This window comes from Phacochoerus africanus, chromosome 11, assembly GCF_016906955.1.
Source record: "Phacochoerus africanus isolate WHEZ1 chromosome 11, ROS_Pafr_v1, whole genome shotgun sequence".
Lineage (NCBI taxonomy): Eukaryota > Metazoa > Chordata > Mammalia > Artiodactyla > Suidae > Phacochoerus > Phacochoerus africanus.
Window position 1 is genome coordinate 116160694 of NC_062554.1, and position 19275 is coordinate 116179968.

General features: G+C 37.9%; 1 protein-coding gene across 6 annotated transcripts in view; it reads left to right on the top strand.

Annotated features, from left to right (window-relative positions):
• Positions 1-19275, top strand: part of RABGAP1L (RAB GTPase activating protein 1 like) — a 651588-nt gene that overhangs the window by 478726 nt on the left and 153587 nt on the right. The gene's annotated exons all lie outside the window — the stretch shown is intronic.

Consider the following 19275-nt stretch of genomic DNA (forward strand, 5'->3'; position numbering starts at 1 on the left):
TATTGGGTTTGGGATGGTTCCTCACAGTCCAGTGACAAGGTATCTGGTCATCTCCCATCCAGTGTACAGAAGTGGTAGAGAAAAGTATAACTGCAGTAAAAACTCTGATTTTGAAGAGGGAAGAGTGGGAAACACATCATAATCAGTGGTCCATAGAAATGCACAAGATCCCCTGCTCTGGCAGTAGAGCAGCTTTCCTGATTAGCCAGTCTGTCTGCCCGCTGGTTCTAATCTCTAACAGCTCTGCTATCATCCATTGCTCTCCTTGGCGACATCTAAGTTAGTGTTCAAGAGTACATACTCCTTGGAAGCTCTGTGGTTTTCAAAGCTTGCTTCCTGCTTGTGGAGATTTGAAAGCCTGAATTGTTTTAGTGATCAAATATAGGCTGTTTGGGGGGGGGGGGTCTTTTGATTTCTTTTGGAAGTTCATTCCCTTAATACTTCGATAGGCTTCTAGTTTTTTGCTTTCAGTCAGTTCATTGTGAGTAAACACATCCAAAGACGACTTCTTGACATAGTTCTTAAGTCTCCTTGTTTATTTGTTTGTCTTAGCAGCCCATTCTCTTCCCCCATTTTAATAGTAATTTCACTGAGGCCAGCTAAAACCACAAGTTTGGGTGGGAAGGCAACACCCTTAATGTGATTTTTGCTTCTTGGCTGGCTTTATATTGTGGCTGAGAAGTCTTAATGAGAGATACTTATGAAAAGATATAGAGCCTTTTATCCTTTTGTTGTTGGGGAATGAGTTAGATTCTTCAACTCTGAGGCCCCAGATCACTGTACATGGTCAGTTTAGTTTACAGACCACTTTCCAACCACTTTCTCTAGAGTGACACATATCATAGACACATAGTAGTCTACCTTGTAGATCATCGCAAGCCAGCAGTTTTACCAGTATTGTAACATGGCATAAAAAGGATCACCAGTTTTCCAGCTTGCAGTATATGTTCTCTTGCCTTGTCTTTCACTCAGCCACAAAGCAAGGAAACTGACGTTGTATGTTTTAGTTTTGACAGCACCTCACTCCTAAGTACCAATTTCTTTTATTTATTTATTTTTTTTTTTTATTTTCCCACTGTACAGCAAGGGGATCAGGTTATCCTTACATGTATACATTACAATTACATTTTTTCCCCCACCCTTTGTTCTGTTGCAACATGAATCTAGACAAAGTTCTCAATGCTATTCAGCAGGATCTCCTTGTAAATCTATTCTAAGTTGTGTCTGATAAGCCCAAACTCCCGATCCCTCCCACTCCCTCCCCCTCCCATCAGGCAGCCACAAGTCTTTTCTCCAAGTCCATGATTTTCTTTTCTGAGGAGATGTTCATTTGTGCTGGATATTAGATTCCAGTTATAAGTGATATCATATGGTATTTGTCTTTGTCTTCCTGGCTCATTTCACTCAGGATGAGATTCTCTAGTTCCATCCATGTTGCTGCAAATGGCATTATGTCATTCTTTTTTATGGCTGAGTAGTATTCCATTGTGCATATATGACATGATACTATACATAGAAAACCCTAAGGACTCAACCCAAAAACTACTTGAACTGATTAATAAATTCAGCAAAGTAGCAGGATATAAGATTAACATTCAGAAGTCAGTTGCATTTCTGTATACCAGCAATGAAATATTAGAAAAGGAATACAAAAATACGATACCTTTTAAAATTGCACCTCACAAAATCACATACCTCGGAATACACCTGACCAAGGAGGCAAAAGACCTATATGCCGAGAACTATAAAACTTTAATCAAAGAAATCAAAGAAGATGTAAAGAAATGGAAAGATATTCCATGTTCCTGGATTGGAAAAATCAATATTGTAAAAATGGCCATACTACCCAAAGCAATCTACAGATTCAATGCAATCCCTAGGTACCAATTTCTGTATCAGAGTATCGATTAAATTGCAATGCCAACACAAAATATGGTGGCTTAAATAAGAAAGAAGTTTTTGTTGTTGTTTCAGTTTTTTTATGTGGCAGACTGTAGAAATAGGCCAGTGGTCCAGGCCTGTACACAGCTTAGCTCCAAGACATCATTCAGTTCCTTTTCATCCTGTTTTTCTAGTAGGGTTTCTTCGATGCAGTACTATTGACACTTTGGACCAGCTAATTCTTTGTTGTTTTACAATTTCTTTTTTTTTCTTTTTTTTTTTTTTTGTCTTTTTAGGGCTGCACCCATGGCATATGGAGGTTCCCAGGCTAGGGGTTGAATCAGAGTTGTAGCCGCCGGCCTACGCCACAGCCATAGCAATGCCAGATCCAAGCCATGTCTGCCACTTACACCACAGCTCATGGCAATGCCGGAGCCTTAACCCACTGAGCAAGGCTAGAGATTGAACCTGTGTCCTCATGGATACTGGTCAGATTCATTTCCACTGAGCCATGACGGGAACTTCTGCAATTTCTTAATGTTTACAGAAGTTTCATATTCTTTCACTTTATTAGAAATTCAGACTTTAAAACTCCTTTCTTAGGAGTTCCCTCGTGGCTCAGTGGGTTAAGGATCTGCCATTGTCACTGCTGTGGTTCTGTTTACAGCTTTGGGGAAGTTTCCATTCCTGGCCCAGGAATTTCTGCATGCCATGGGTGTGGCCTCCCCAAAACGTAAAATGGTATAAAGTGAACTTGCAAAAGGCAGGGAATACCTGAAATGGAATAAAAGCCAGGAAGGAAGAAATGGTAATATGACCATTGTATAGCACTTATACTATATATGAAATTCATATTGTCACTTAGAGATAGACTGTGCTAAGTTAAAGGAACCCTAAAACAGCCACTGAAATAACAAAAGAAGGAATTATAGCCAGTAAGCCAACAGAGGAAATAAAAATAGAACCATAAAATATTTAAAAGAAGCAGAAAAAAAGGAAAAGAGAAAAAGAGTAGATCAAACAAGTAGAGAACACATGTCAAGATGATAGGTATTTATGGACCTAATAAGACTTTTAAGTGGACTGACCAGAAAAAAAAAAAAAAAAAAACAATAAAGAAGAGACAATTACCAATAACATAAATGAGAAAGAAAGCATCACTACAGATTCTACAAACATTAAAAAGGATAATAAAGGAATATTGTGAACAACTTTACAGCAATAAACTTGACAGCTTAGGTGAAATGGACAAATCCCTCAAAAAATACAAACTACCAAAGCTGACTCAAGAAGAACGAGATCATCTCAATAGCCCTGTATCTATTAAAGGGTACTCTTTCCACAACTCATTTAATTTTACAACTTGAAATTTGTCATAATTGGAGAAATGGAATCATGGTCTCATGGGTACTAAATTCCAACAACTGAACAAAATAGAACGTTAATCTCTGTCTTAAGATATAGAAGCTGCTCCAAAAAAAAAAAAAAAAAAGCTAAAATTGAATATAAGAACAGAAGTTTCTTGGTTTACCTCCTACTTAGTTATAACTCTCTAAGCTAGGCTGATCACGGGGGAAAAGGCATTCTGCAGAGATGGTACATTCTCTTCTTCCCCAGTTCTGTACTTTCTCTTCTTCCCCAGTTCTGTACATTCTCTTCTTCCCCAGTTCTGTACATTCTCTTCTTCTCCAGTTCTGTACTCCTCAGGACCCTTATTTCTCTACTCACCCCTTTGGTGGGTTCCTTTTCTTGCTCAGCTTTTAACCTTCTAAAATGCCTTCTGCATTCTTGCATTGTGTAAATTCACTTTCCAAAGAAAATAATTCCTAAATTTTATCCTAGCTCAAGTTACAATTTTATATCTTTAGCCGCCCTGTGTAAAATTTTCAGAGGCCTTTGCTGTTTCTTTTTCATTACTGTTATCATTATTCATGTGTGGATAAGGCAGCTTATGTACAGCAGTTTCAGGGAGTGCCGTTTACATAGGAATGATCTGCACATCTGTCATCATGTCCTTGGTTATTAGGCTGTATTCATCTTTTCATTCTACCACCGAAAGTCTTTGAACTAAACTCTAGCACTGTATCCTGAAACCACCTTTATTTCATACATCATGTCCCCTTTTCTCGGTGTATACAAAACCTTCCCAGTTTCTATGTTCAAACTTAAATCTTACCTTCTTTAAAGGATGGTTCCTGACTCTCTCTGCCTGAAATGAGCATCTGCCACAATTACAAAATGTACCATTCACCATTTTTCATTTTATTTAGATATTTCATAGGTACATGTTCTGCATTCTCCAATTAGACTATTTCTTAGAGACAGTCTGAAGCTTACTTTTTATTCCCCAGAATGGCAAAGTGCTTTCCTTGCTTGTTCAACAATCATCCCTAGTTTTATTATTGATGCACAGGGTAGCAAAGGGCCAAAGGACTAACCTCATCCTCTTGACAGTTATTATATTTAAGTAGATTGCACCTCATCAAAAGCAATATTTGAAATAGTTTTGTTCTTTCCCTAACAATCTATGCTTTGTTTTCATTTGTATTAGAAAGAAGAAAACCACCCACACTAACCTTTGCTTCTTCTTTTTTTTTTAATTAATTAATTTATTTATTTATTTTTGTATTTTCTAGGGCCGCTCCCGCAGCATATGGAGGTTCTGAGGCTAGGGATCTAATCGGAGGTGTAGCCACTGGCCTACGCTAGAGTCAGAGCAATGCAAGATCCGAGCTGTGTCTGTGACCTATACCGCAGTTCATGGCAACACCGGATCCTTAACCCACTGAACAAGGCCAGGAATCGAACCCGAAACCTCATGGTTCCCAGTCGGATTCGTTAACCACTGTGCCACCATGGGAACTCCCTTATTTTTTATTTTTTATTTTTTTATTTTTTTTGCTTCTTTAGATTAATATTTGTTAACTGTATATCCAGAAAACACAGATCTTTTCACATAGATTATATATGTCATTATATATATACTGAAAATTCCTTTATTTTGAATATAAAAGTCTCGTTTCCCAAATTAAACATTTTTAATTTAAATAATTATGCACAGATTTAAATTTCCCTCAGTTAATGTTACTGATGTAAAGAACAGCTTCAGACACTGTTTCCATCCTTTTTTCCCCCTGTATTTAAAAGAATTTCACTGACTCCTAAAGATTGAAAATGGAGTTCAGATACCTTAGTCTGTTCCTGAAAATCTTTCCCACTCTATTCACATGGGTGGCTTTAAACTCATTACCTATCTCTACTCCAGCTAAACTGGAAGTGGACTCAAGATTATCTGCTTTCTGTCTGGGAGTAGCCTTTCAGACTTTCTAAGTCTACATGTTTTGCAGGTCCCCTTCACATCTAACCTCTGACTATCACTTACCTTCCTCCATTGTTACATTATAATCCTAAATAGAGATAAGTCTCAGGAAATACTGTTGTATTATAGCTTGCTTGTGTTGACTAAAACAGACAAACAAAAAACACAACATAAGAGTTATGAGTTAAGTTTTATTGGGGACAAAATGAGGACCATAGCCCAGGAGACAGCCTCTCAGATAGCTCTGAGGAATTGCTCCAAAGAGATGGGCAAGGAGGTCAGTGTATATGTGATTTTGGTGAAAGGGGATACCTACAAACAGCACACATCTTGGCAGAAAGTCTCTTCTAGTCACAGGAAGTTGCTGCTATTCACAAGAACAGATGTCGCCAGTCATGATTTTAGTGCTTTTCTAGATATGAGAAGATGCAAGAAATAGGTCTCCTAAAATCTTCTGAAAATGTCCAACTATCTGAAGGCTTATTCTGCCAGTTTTCCCCAGAGCACAGAGGGCCTCATTCCGGATCTCCACCCTGAGCTCCTTTCAGGTCAGCGACTGCAGTGGCTAGTAACTTCATTCTTATAGAGCCAGAAGGCAGGTGAGAATTTTTAGTTGGCACTAGCTAAAGTAAGTGCTTTTTAGGTACTTGCTTCACTTTACTTAAATGCTGTTTAAAGAATTTGAGGGAAGCTCTTTGAAACCAGTTTATTCATTTGTTACTCTCTTCTGAGCCAGCTCTGCGTCTCTGCGTAGGTGGCACTTTGCATCATGAGCAAGATTACATTTTTTGGTAGGTATGCTCAATTGGAGTGGGGCTGTGAAGGAATATCAGATAAGAAATCTAAATGCATTCCTAGCTCTTCCTGAGTCAGTTCTTCACTGAATAACTTCAATCATTAAACTAATTTCTTTTTCCTGAAACATGAGCTACTCAAATTGAATTACGTACACATTCAAATCTGTATTAATCCTTAGTTTGAAATTAGTGCCACCATTAGCTGTTGATAACTGAGAGGTTAGTGAATATTTTTGCATCTTTGGTATTTTTTCTCTTTTATTCGGATAACTATAGATTTGACTAGTTTTACCCTCTTCTCCTTTCTCTTTAGCCCTCTTTGTCAGTTTATTGTAAGTGCCTTATCTCAGGTTTCTTTTCTTTCCTTGACAACTTCTGAAATAAGCAGCCTGAGGTTTCTCCCCTCTGATGGTGGGAAGTGGGAGGGACTGATCGCCAGCAGGTGTGGGATCAGTAGTGGGAGTGTCATCTACCCAGAGGTGGCATGACACTGTAAAGGTGGAGAGTTGAGCATATGAACTGAAGGAGGTAACTGACATACACCCGGGCCATCAGGTAAGGCTGGCCTGAGGCAAGCTTTAGGAACCCGAGTATAAAGCCAAGAACAGACAGAACAAACTATTGCCTTTGCGATGAATAAGCATTGAGATCCTGCTACATAGCCCTGGGAACTATAGCTAGTCACTTATGATGGAGCATGATGGAGGATAATGTGAGAAAAAGAATGTATGGAGTTCCCATTGTGGCCTAGCGGAAACAAAGTCAACTAGGAACCATGAGGTTGCGGGTTCAATCCCTGGCTTCACTCAGTGGGTTAAGGATCCAGCATTGCCATGAGCTGTGGTATACGTTGCAGATGGGGCTCAGACTGGCGTTGCTGTGGCTATGGTGTAGGCGGGCAACTTTAGCTCCAATTACACCCCCTAGCCTGGGGATCTTCATATGTTGTGGGTGCAGCCCTAAAAAGACAAAAGACAAAATAATAAATGAAAAGAAAAAAATAAATAAAAAGAATGTACATATGTATGTGTGACTGGGTCACTTTGCTGTACAGTATAAAATTGACAGAATACTGTAAACTAGCTGTAATGGAAAAAATAAAAATCATTTAAAAAAAGAAGTCTTAAAAAAAAGAACAAACGGAACAGCCAGTATGCCAAAAAAAAAAAAAAAAAAAAAAACAACGTAAAGGAAGGCAGCTCAGAGAGAGCAGAGAGGGGAAAGGAGAGGATGAGGGAGTGGAGACTAGAGTGGGTGCTTATCTGTTACTAGGTTTTTCATGCTCTGCAAGCCTTTGCATGGGTGAGCTCGTCCGCTTTAAAGGACGAGTCTTGGATAGGAAGCCACCAATCAATTTAGTTTTAATTATTTAAATTATAAATGCCTCCTTAATTATAAAGTAATAGAAGGTGATGTGCTTCAGATAGGACCAATTTTGGTTTGGGGGACTTTTAAGCAGACTCTTGGAAAGTTCTCCTTTTTTTATGGGATGGAATATACTGCTGTATTTCAAAATACAATCTTTTCAAATAAGTGATTTTAAAATAGAGAATTAAGTCTTACTGTTAGATGAAGTTTAGTTTTTCATTCAGCTACCACTTTAATCAAATAAATAATTTCAATAAAGGGATCTTATATATATATATATATTTTTTATATATAGATAAATATATAGAGAGAGGGGATATAGATCCCTCTCTGTTCTCTCTGAGTTGCCTTCCTTTACACTTTTTTTCCTTTTTTTTGTATCCTGGCTGTTCTGTCTATATATATATATATATCCTATATATAGCCTGTATATATAACTGTGGCTATCATGACTTGATGTTTTATGTTATATGTAGGCAATTTTAGGGTAAAGAAAAGAAATCAAAGAAGTTCTTGCTGAGCACACTTGCAGATGATGCATTCTTGTTGGAAAATAAATGCATTTTCTGTTCCGAGCAAGGACAGCAGAGTTGACAATTGTATTTGAAGAGCCAAAAGTGTCTTTTCAAAACAGGACCATTTCGGGCCCTGCAGGAACTTTTGAGTGCATGTTTTCAGGCACTTAATCTGTCATATCTACAATCTGCACTGCTTCTCCAGGGTTCTGGGAAGACCACACCTGCTCTTAAGGCCCATCGTCTTACATAGAATGAAATACTTATGTATTAGGCTTTCAGTTCTTGAATCTTGGGCTAGATTTTTCCATTTTTATTTAAATATTGTGGTATCCCATGACCAGAGCATTATAACCTGCAGTATCACTGATAAGAAAGAAAAAAATAGAAGCTATATATATGTGTAACACAAATGGAAATTGGAACTTTATTCTTTGATTAAATTGTTTATCTAGCCTCGCTGATTCCATTTCAAACATCTTACCCATTTATTTGTATTTTTAGCTTCTCTACATGTAAAAGCTTGTAAAGGAAACATTTGGAAGTATCCCATTTACCACAGTGATTTCCAGATCATTTTCTTGAGTTTGATTTCAATCCTGTTATTAGTAAATTCTGAGCATCTGCCTTCTTGGGCAAATCAATTTGTCAATCAGATGTTTTCTTAAAAGTGTGTTTTATGTTAATAGTTTGGGTACGTGTTGGCATTGTTTAGAAGCCATTGTTTGAGAACTTTAATGGCTTGATTTTACATATTTATTACCTATAGCCAAATAAGTACTATTTCTATCAACACTTATACTTGGTCTCCATGTGAAATGGTAAGTGTTGTTTTATTTAACACTCTCCCTCCTAATGTATTTTACACATTAGAATTCAAATGAAGCAGTAGCTTTTGTACTTCCTTTGTGCCCATCCTACAAAGTATGTAGATCTGTCCATTAATCCACCTCCAGAGGACTAGCTAATCTGATAACTAAGTCCCCACCATCCACAAATCAAATTTGTTTCTGAAAGAACTACCAATATGCTCATATTGCATATTGCTAAATAACATTGTTTTATTTATTTTCTTATGGCATTTACACTGTTTAATTATGTCAGTGTTTCCCCTCTCTTTTAGAAATCCATAAACATCATACTTGCTTTCATTTTGACCTTTTTTCTTACTCATTTTGACATAAAATAAAAGAGATACATACTTAACATCCTCTAGTTTAATACATGCCTTTTAAAAAATTAAACTCATATTTTAATTCTATTTTTAACTCTCATCATTTGAGATTGTCATTCAGTCATTTACTCAATGTTTATTTAAATAATCTTTGACTCCAGGGATTAGGAGCTGTTGGGTAGTGGAGATGCAAAGATGAATATGTTGTAGTTAATTTCAGGGGGTTCACAGAGAAGTAGGGGAGACAGATGTATAAATGGGGCAGGATGCAAAGGCAGAGGAGAGAGGTAATAAGAAGGATTAACTGAAAGAGAAAATGACATTGTCTTAAAGATTAGCAAGAGAAGACAAGGAGTGGTATTTTAGGCAAAGAGAACAGCATATGTAAGAACAGAAATATCATAAGATACATGTCTGGGAAGATACTCCATGAGAATATGGGGCATGAAGTGTTAAGGTAACAGATTTAATTAAAAAGGTAGGATGGGTCTAGATGGTCTGAAAGGTGACTTATGGTTAGGGTTGTGTGCTAACCTTTGATCCTGTGGGCCAGATGGGTACCCTTAAATAGTTACAGGGTCAGACAGGATATTTAAGGAAGATAATTTTGGAGATAGTTGAGAGAGACTGCAATGTGAAGAGACTGGTAATAAATATGGAGACAAGTTAGAAGCCTGTTAAATTGAGAAATAGTGAAGGCTTCTCCCCTCCAAGGCTGTAACAAAGGGGAGGGAAAGGGAGGAGCAAACTGAGCAGCATTTTCCAGGCCCTCAGGGAGACTTGGCAACAACTGGATTAGTGCCAGATGATGGATAGTAAAAGTCATGCCTCTCCTCCACTTTTTCTCTCTCTCTTTCTCATCCTCTCAAAAAGCTCCCTGTCATGTTCTCCCTTCACTTTTAAGGAGAGGAGCGGCATGTTTTTGGTGGAGAAGGCAGCTTACCAGACCTTACATTCTCGCTTATTGCTCATTAGTGATAACCAGAGTATCCCTATGCAGTTGACTCATGCTGCCAAATCAGCTTCTTTCTGCTTGGTTCAGCTTAATGTATTATGGTTTGAACTCCATCAGTAAATAGACTTTCAGAGAAAGTAACCAAAGCAATTGAGCCTTTAACCAAACTTTGTGTCTCAAAGTCAGCAATTTTCAGAGATCCCCTGTGTTCATATATCATGGGTGTTTCCTCCATGGTGTGCCCTTTTCCCTGACCTGGGAAAGAATATTATCTCTGGCAGTTTTGTATCAGTGAGTTATATAAAGGCAGACCTAATAAGCTGCATGTACTTGGAAAGTTACACAAAGATAACGAAGAGCTGTTTTTCCTTCATGACGCTTCTCAGATTCGAGCATGGCTCTGTTTCCATGACAACCACCCCAGTCCAGGCTCTCATTTTCTTACTTTTGGTGTACAGCAAGAGCTTTATGACATGTCTACTTTTAACATCTTCCTCTCTTAAACTCCCTTGCCCTCTGCTATGAGAAGAGTCCTTCTCAAAACTGTCTTCACCATATTATTCACCTCTCTATTCTCCGGTATGAGCCCATCCTCTAGCATTTCATTTTCCTCATAATCTGGCCTCAGATGTACTTACCAGCCTCAACCGTACCTCCTGGGCACATTATTACGCACTGTCACGTGGACATCCTAATTGTCCCAATCATGGGTCTTGTCTCTGTCATAAAGTCCATGATGGCACTGAGGATAGAGAACGTATTATGTGCTAGTTTGGTATTCTCCCTAGCACCGGACACAACTCTGGGCTCATGGTATATACATAGAGAATGGAATATTTCCTTTTTAACCCCTTGCCCCTGGGTTCATTTATTCCTTTCTATTCCCACTGGGCTTAAGGGCTGTTTCTGGTAGTAAAATTGTGTTTAATTTCTTCCTCTTTCTTAAAGTAGTTGACAGTTTTATAGCATATATTATCCACAGCTTGCAGGACACTTCAAAAACCAATATTATGATATCTTTGTTTTTAAATATAGAAGCCTCTCTCTTCTTTACCAGAAACCACAGTGACTCAGCTGCTTGCATGTCTAAAATGGTTTCTGAGCTTTTCTGTGGCCAGTCTTTATGATGGTGATAGATTAATAGTAGGCTTTTTTGGAAGCAAGACATGTGTTATTAATCATGGCATTACTGTAGTTAACTAGGCAGACCAATTAGTTGGAGTATGGTCTCTTTCTTTAACATATATATATAGACATAGCTTTTGGGGGGGGAGACAACTTTCATGAAGGATGTGTTCTAAGATGCTCTTCAGTTTCCTAATTATTTAATATGATTTTTATTCAGTTTATTTATAAAATTTGGATAATGTATAATAACTGAGGGATTAAGTCTAAGCTTACTCACCATCTGTTACATGGGAGTAACTAAATTCATTCCTCAGCAAACCCACAAGTTCTCATGAGGTCTCTCAGGGAGAGCGGAAGCAATAAATATTGAATCTGTAAATGTCAAGGGGTCATTTTAGTTGACTATTGGTCACTAAAGAGAAAAGAGATTCAAAAGACCCAGTAAAGTAAAAATGAATGGACAAACAAATGAGTGAATGAAAGAAGCTGAGACTGAGAATCTTATTTTATGGTTATATTTTCCTAATAAATTTTCAATCAGATAATTTAAAAGCTCTCTAGCCCCTCTCCTGTGAGCCTTGCCCTGGTACTGTTTAGTTGCAGAGAAGGATAATATATAAGATAGAAGTAAGCAATTTCAAGTAGTGATAAACGTTATAAAAGAAATAACACAAAGGCACCTAAGGTGTTATTACCCTCCACTAGATAAGATGGTAAGAAAAGTCCTCTGGGAGCAAAATAACATTTGAGTTGAATGATGCAGTGGAACCAGCCATATGAAAATCACAGGCAACAGCAAACACAAAGGCCCTGAGGTAGGAAAAGCTTTGTATGTTCAAAACAGAAAAGAGGCCAGTGTGACTGGAGCATAGTAAGCCAGTGAGCAAGGTATAGAAATGAAGGAGATGTGGTCAGATTATAGAAAGAATAGCAAAGATTGGCATTTGGGTAACATGGGAAGCCGGTGTAAGTTTCAAGCAGGGAGAAATTAGATAAGGTTTTAAGACATCATTTTGATTGAAGAATTCTGGTGTGTGGAATGTGGGTTGAAAAGAGGCAAGAGTAGAAGCATGGAGATGGCTAAGATGTTATTTCAAGGCCAAGCAGAAAATGATGGTAACTTAGACCAAAGTAGTGACAGTTAAGATGGAAAAAGAGAACAGATGCAAGATAATTTTGTAAATAGGGTTGACAGGACTTAAAGCTAAGTTACATTTGGAAGGCTGAGGGAGAGTGAGAAATTAGTGATATTGTAGAGATGGAGCAAACTGATTTTGCAAATTTTGAGCAAATCTTCATTTGAACAATAATTTTACTATAGGATATTATGGGGATGGAACAAGATCGTGCATGGAAGCAGATGGCACAATGTCAGGCCCACAAACAGGAACCTACGAGATGTTTATTCTCATCCCTACCTCAGAACATTTTCATTAGGAATTTATATTCTCACGTTACTCTTTATGTAGGTCACCAAATTTTAAAAAGCAAATGATTAGAAAGCTCAGTGGTGAATATTATATGAGACTCAGTCATTCATCAACTTAGTATTTACTGAATTCCTTCTATAGGTGGTTACTATACAATTTCTGAGAGCATACTGGTGAGTAAAGCTAATGCAATGCCTACACTTAAGGATCTGGTAGGGTAGATTTTTTTTTCCCAAACAGTATAATTATATAACTAGTTATTAAATTACACCTGGAAATAAATAAATAAATAAAATTACTTCTGGGATGGTTAAGAAGAATATCAAAATACACTATAGGAATATCTCTTCATGACTTCCATATTTTTCCTAACTTACTTCATTTATTTCCATGTTTCACCTTGCATATGACACCAGTGGTTCCTAAGCCCATTTCTCAGCTCTGGATCCATATTTTCCTTGACCTATGAAACATCTCCTATGGATTGCCACATATTCCTTGCTAACAGCATTCCTCCTCCATCCCTTCCTGTCCCTGGTGCTTTCCCTATCAGCTGCTGTCTTACTATCGTCCCAGCTCACCAAGCGAGAAATGTCACAGGTGTTAATAATATTAGCAGCTTCACTATTAGTATTTTCAATCTCATTTTCTTAATGAAAAATGGGACTCCAAAAGATTAACTTTCCTGAAGTTATACAGTTTATTGAACTTGACATTGGGGTTTTAAATCTGGGTCTCTCTGACATCTCAGCTTGCTTTTGTTTTTTCCATGACAACACTTTGAAGGATTGTTTTAAAGGGAAAATAATGGAGGAAAATACTCTAGAAATAGGGAAGAACCTTTTAAAAGGCTCAGAAATATTAAAGCATCAATATCTCTAATCAGAAGAATGCTTTTCTATCCCTCATATGAATAATAAGAATCATATTTTATCCATTTTGAATACTAAGCCATGTCAATAAACAGCAACGGGATAGCCACTATGTGTCAAGTAATCGCCTCTGCTAAGTTTTTAGGGCAAAAAGAAGGATAGTAGTGATACCTATCTTGGTAAAACCAGAGTTTTAATAAATTAGGAAAAGGTAGGTAAATTAGAGGGGAAGCAACCTTCAAGAAAAGGAGAAGGTAAGAACAAAGACATTGAGATACGCAGTTACCTGCTGTGAATGAGGGAACGTCAACTGATTTGAGTATTGCAGATGGTAAAGGCACTGACATGTCACACTAAGGGCTGCGCTCAACTCAGAAGAGATGGGAATGGAGAAGAGGGGATGGATAGTTTTGAGAGATGGTGAGAAGGTCGAATCAACCAGACTTGAAAGTATTGAGTGTGGGAAGTGGAGGTAAAAAGAGGACTCTGTGATGATACTCTGCTGGGGTAAATGGGTAGGTGAGGATACTGTCTGCCAGGTGGGGAATGGAAGAGGAGGAACTGCGTTGGGGAAGAAATGGTGACTTTGGACATGCCAGGGTCAATTTGCATGTGAGGCTGCATTTGTCCAGTAAGGAGATAGATATATAGATTGGGAGATCTGGAGAGAAGGCTGAGCTCAGGATTGGGTTGTTTAGTAGTCATAAAAAAAGGAAAGATATGGATGGGATCAGTAGGGTACAGTAAGCATAAGTTTTTGCTGTGTTTTTGGTTTTGGTTTTGTCATTTCTTTCAGAACCGAGACACATTAGCCCCTCCATGTATTCATAATGACATGACTCTGAAAATCTTGTTTTGTTCCATTGGACCAACTTGATTAACGTCTAGGATCTAGCCTGTGTAACTCTCCCTCCTTCATTGTTTCAAATAACTCTAAATTTAAAACGCATATATCAGATGTGTAAATTACAGTTGCATTGCCCTAGAAGCTACATGCTCTTGGGCAATGCTTTTAACTTTCCTAAGTTCAGGTGCCTCCTATGTAAAGTGGGTGTAATTGGTTAAGATGAATGGCAATAATGCATTCTCTGAAGGCTTGGCATAATTCATGGTGGTTATAGATACTGAATAAATAGCAACTACTGTTAGTCATACTTTCAGTCACTTAAATATTTATCAAGACTTTGTGACGTGTAATTTGTTTTGCTAGGCTCTGCTTGGAACAGATCTGTGTATGAGCTAGGGAAAGGAGCCTACCAAGCAGAAAAGACCCATCCACACATGTTCAGTTGTTATTATCATCATGTACAAATGCTGAACTCACAAGGGAGATGAAAATGAAGTTGACTGCCTCAAGTGAAAGTGTAGGAAAAATCACCTTCACTCTCATCAGTTTGCTACCTCTGAAATTCTACTGGGTCCATTCGAAGCCAAGAGTGGGTGGCAGGGGAAAGGAAAATAGTATGGCCGTATAACCTATTACCATCTTTATTTCAGAACATGGAATCTTCTATTCTGAAAAGAAATGAATGTCCTCATCTTGGCATATTCATTTTGTGGAAACAAATTCACTTGCTAATACATGGGCTGACCCATGTAACTCCTCCACTGAAAATAATATTTTTCACAATGACAGCTGTTGAACTACACCTAGCATTCTGTGTAACACAAAGATGCCAGAGGTAGCAAATTTAATAGAAGACTAGAGACTGACCATGGGAAAGAGGTAGAGGCAATTCACAACTTATCAAGATGAATGGAGCACCTCATTATTTTTAGCAACAATGACAAAACACACCCATGCTGATCTAGCTTGAGAGAATGAAGGAATATTCTAGATCCTATAAATCATAATTTTAATCTGATCAATTTGAAATTTAAAAAACTCTGCTGACATTTATATATGCCTTCTGCTTAAACTTGAAAATAAAGATGAGCCTTATACACAATGCCCATGAAAGAGGATGAATGAATTGAGATAGCAATTACTCCATTATCAAGCCTGCATCACTAACATGGCTTCAAAAAAAGCTGTGGTTATGTAGATGCTGTGGCTGAGCTGCCAAGGATATAGCCTCTCTGTTTGATTGAAGAGAATGCTTCTCAGTTAAAAATTGAGAAGGCTGCTGTGTTTTATTATCATTAAGTGTGTATTTAGAAGTGACTGTTCTCAAGGCAGACTTTTGGAGGTCCCCTCTCAACTGAAGTCTAAGAATCTTTATGGGGAACTCTCGGTACCTTCCACTCAGTTTTGAACCTAAGACTGCTCTAAAAAACAAAGTCTATCAAAAAAGTATTAGTGGGGAGTTCCCATCGTGGCTCAGCGGAAATAAATCTGACCAACATCCATGAATACGCAGGTTCCATCCCTGACCTCACTCAGTGGGTTAAGGATCCATTGTTGCCGTGAGCTGCAGTGCAGGTTGCAGATGCAGCTAGGAGCCAGCATTGCCGTGGCTGTGACATAGGCTGACGGCTACAGCTCTGATTCAGCCCCTAGCCTGGGAGCCTCCATATGCTGCAGGTGTGGCCCTAAAAAAACATATTGGGGGTAGAAATGTTAGGGGGGATATTAGAATACAAAAACATTTTCCTTACTGTTCTTCTCTCAAGTTTCTGGATCTGGATGTGTTTACATAAAGCATATTCTGAGAAATCAAAGTAAGCTGTCTAATAAACTGTAACCACTTATAACCAATTATTCCTGTGAATAATGCTATCCTTGTATTACAAATATCACTATAACCCACAATTTCTTGTTCTTGTGTCTGTTAAAATATCCTCATCATTCTTACACCTGGCTTTGTAAGAAAACTATATACATGTGAACTTGTAAAATAAATCTATCCTAAAAAAAAAAAGTCTAAGAATCTTAGGTTCTTTCATACCAGATGGCAGGCACAGGCTCCAGACCAATTGTATATGGAATAAAATGGTGGCGCACATCTTCCTGATAAGATAGGGTTTTGTTTTTTTTTCTTTGTTAGACTTTGAGGTTTTATTGATAAACTAGGCTATACTTTTAAAATTAATTTTAAAGCTATCTGCAAAGTAATTTGTCTTTACTTTTTATTTTATTTATTTTTATTTTTTTCTTCCCCCTGCTGCACAAGGATAGGGTTTTAAATGAGCAGCATTAATTGGAAGCAGGTTGCAGAGCAGGAAATGCTAGGTTCTCTGCTGGGCATCAGGGCTCTGGGATCTTGGCTTCCTGGCTCTGCCTCAGACAAGTTTTCTGATTGTGAGCAAGTTACTTACCTGTTGCCTCAATCTTTTCATCAATAGGATGAACATATTAGGCTTTGATGGTTTCTAGGGTCTGATGACATTTCAATATTTTATGATTCTGTTTCACATCTAAAGTATTTATTTTATCAGTGTGGGTAATAATTTATTGAGAGGTATTGTCCCCAAAAAAAGTGTTTCCTTGGAGCAGGAGGTAGGATTGTAAACAGTCTAGAATGGTGTAAACACCAGCTCATAGGAGGCCCAGTTAGCAGCAAGGATGGTTAGCTTGAAGAAAAGGAAACAAAACTGACTGTGTTGAGATATTTTAATGAACATTACATCAGAAAAAGTAGACTTATTCTGTGTTAAAAAATGTATGACCCAGTTCAAAGACTGGAAGTTTAAGATTTCTGGCTTACCATAAGTAGTCCTATTTAAACAAATGTAAATGTCCAGTAATAAAAATAGGTAGCCTTTTGAGCTAATTGTCAGCGAGGATACAGAAGCAGAGGCAGAATGACCAGCTCTCAAAGAGACTGTAGAAGTGCTTGTATTAATAAAGGTACTATTCTGGAATCTGATCACAAGAATAGATAACAAAATAATAGTGATGCTACTATGACTATAGAGAATGTTATTATATTGCTTTTTGGTGGGGGAAAAATTCTCTCCTCTATTAAAAACAAAACAAATGGACATGGAGGACAGACTTGTGTTTGCTGGGGTGGGAGGGAGGCAGGGGGACTGACGGGGAGTTTGGGGTTGGTGGATGTGGACTGTTATATTTGGAACTGACAGGCAATGGGGTCCTGCTGTACAGCACCGGAAATTGTATCTAGTCTCCTGGGTAAGAACCTGATGGAAAAACAAAACAAAACAAAAACCAGTGTGTATGGGTGGCTGGGTCACTTTGCTATACAGCAGAAACTGAAGAAACGTTGTAAATCAACTAATACTGTCATAAAAAAATTTTTTTAAAGCTTCTTTAAGATAGGTATGCTTTAAGTGTCACAAGAGGTCAGAATCCCTAAAAAACTAATAAGTCTATTTTGTAGGAATCTTTTTCTCTTTCATTTCCAGTAGTCTTGTTACTTGAACTACCCACCACAGTGTTAGTTATGTATTTTCTTATTTTGAACTAATTCCTCAGTGTATGGATTCCACCTACAAGATAATGAGTCGTTTCCTTGTGATATAACTTGTAGGCTCAGTCTCATTACATTTTATTTTAGCCTTTTCTTCAGGTAGCCTGAGTAATCCATAAAGTTAGAAGCAACATCTGATGTATCTTTCTACCTCCAGAAGTGTAGCACAGTTCCAAGCAGAACCAAGACTCCAGTGGCCCATTGTAAACTGCACCAGATTTTATAGGATCAAGATGCCCTGCTACTCACTGTTTCACCTTTATTCAACCTGTTTGTTGTATCTTAGGAACTTGCTAAATTATAGAGGGCTCATCCTTGAAAAGGTAGTCTATGAGACAAAAAGAAATAAGTAGAGAATTAAGTTTTTGTAATTTTAACTCTCCTAGTTGAAAAGAGCATGGATCCTTTGCTACTTACCTTAATAAACTGCCTAAATCTTAAGGACGAACTGAAGAGGCAGTTGGTCTTACAAGAGCATTTTTTTTCAGTGTTTGGCTAGCTCTTTTTCTAACGTGAATACATCCAGAGTCTTTTTTGTCTTTCTAAACCCTAACCCAGATGAACACAGTGCATTTTACACTTGCTCTCCTCTTCTTGACTTCCCTGAAAGAATGAAGGAAATTACTAGTTATGTGGTACCTACCCTGGGCTAGGCACTATGAGACATTCCTTTATATATATGAATGTATTAAGTTTTCAGAGCAATTTGACTATGTGGCTGATACTGCCTTTTTACAGAGGCCCAGAGAATAGTAACTTACCCATGTCCTTCAGCTAGTAAATGTGACTAAAAGATGACATAAAAAGCAGTGCCCTGCTTTGTCCTTAGAGATGTGTTTGATTCTTATTATACTTAGACTAGGAAAGAGGCCAATCCCACCAGTCTAAGCCCACTTTTGTCTCCATCCATTGCAGACAACAAAGAATGACTATCATAATACACAAGGTGTTCCTTCTTCTACAGTGTCCACAGTTTAATCTCTGTGTTTGAATGCCTCCCTGATTTTAAGCTCCTATAGATTGGAAAGTGTTTTCCCTTTTCACCTTTGTAACCCCTGACATAATTACTTCACATGTTCCTAGGTACTCAGTGTTCTTCGTTACAGTTCTGTAAATTAAGTCAAGTATGCTTTTCATTTTACAATGGAAATCTATTTATGTCCTGCACATGTCCAACAACCATGACTCAGTAGAGTGGCTCAGGAAGAGCACTCAAGCTCAAGGCTCCACTTAGGACTGCACCACCATCCACCTGCTTCCGGTACCCTAGAGTGAGGCTCCTATGCTTTAGACCATGGCTCTGGGACCATTGCTTGGCCCTCTTTACTTTTCTCTTACTCTGCCTCATTGGATGATTCATCCAAACTTTCCATATTATCTTCAGTTGCTATTGAACTTCCTTTACAGATTTTTTTTTAAAATCTCCATTATGATAGGGTGAGGAAATTTGAGAAATCATGTAT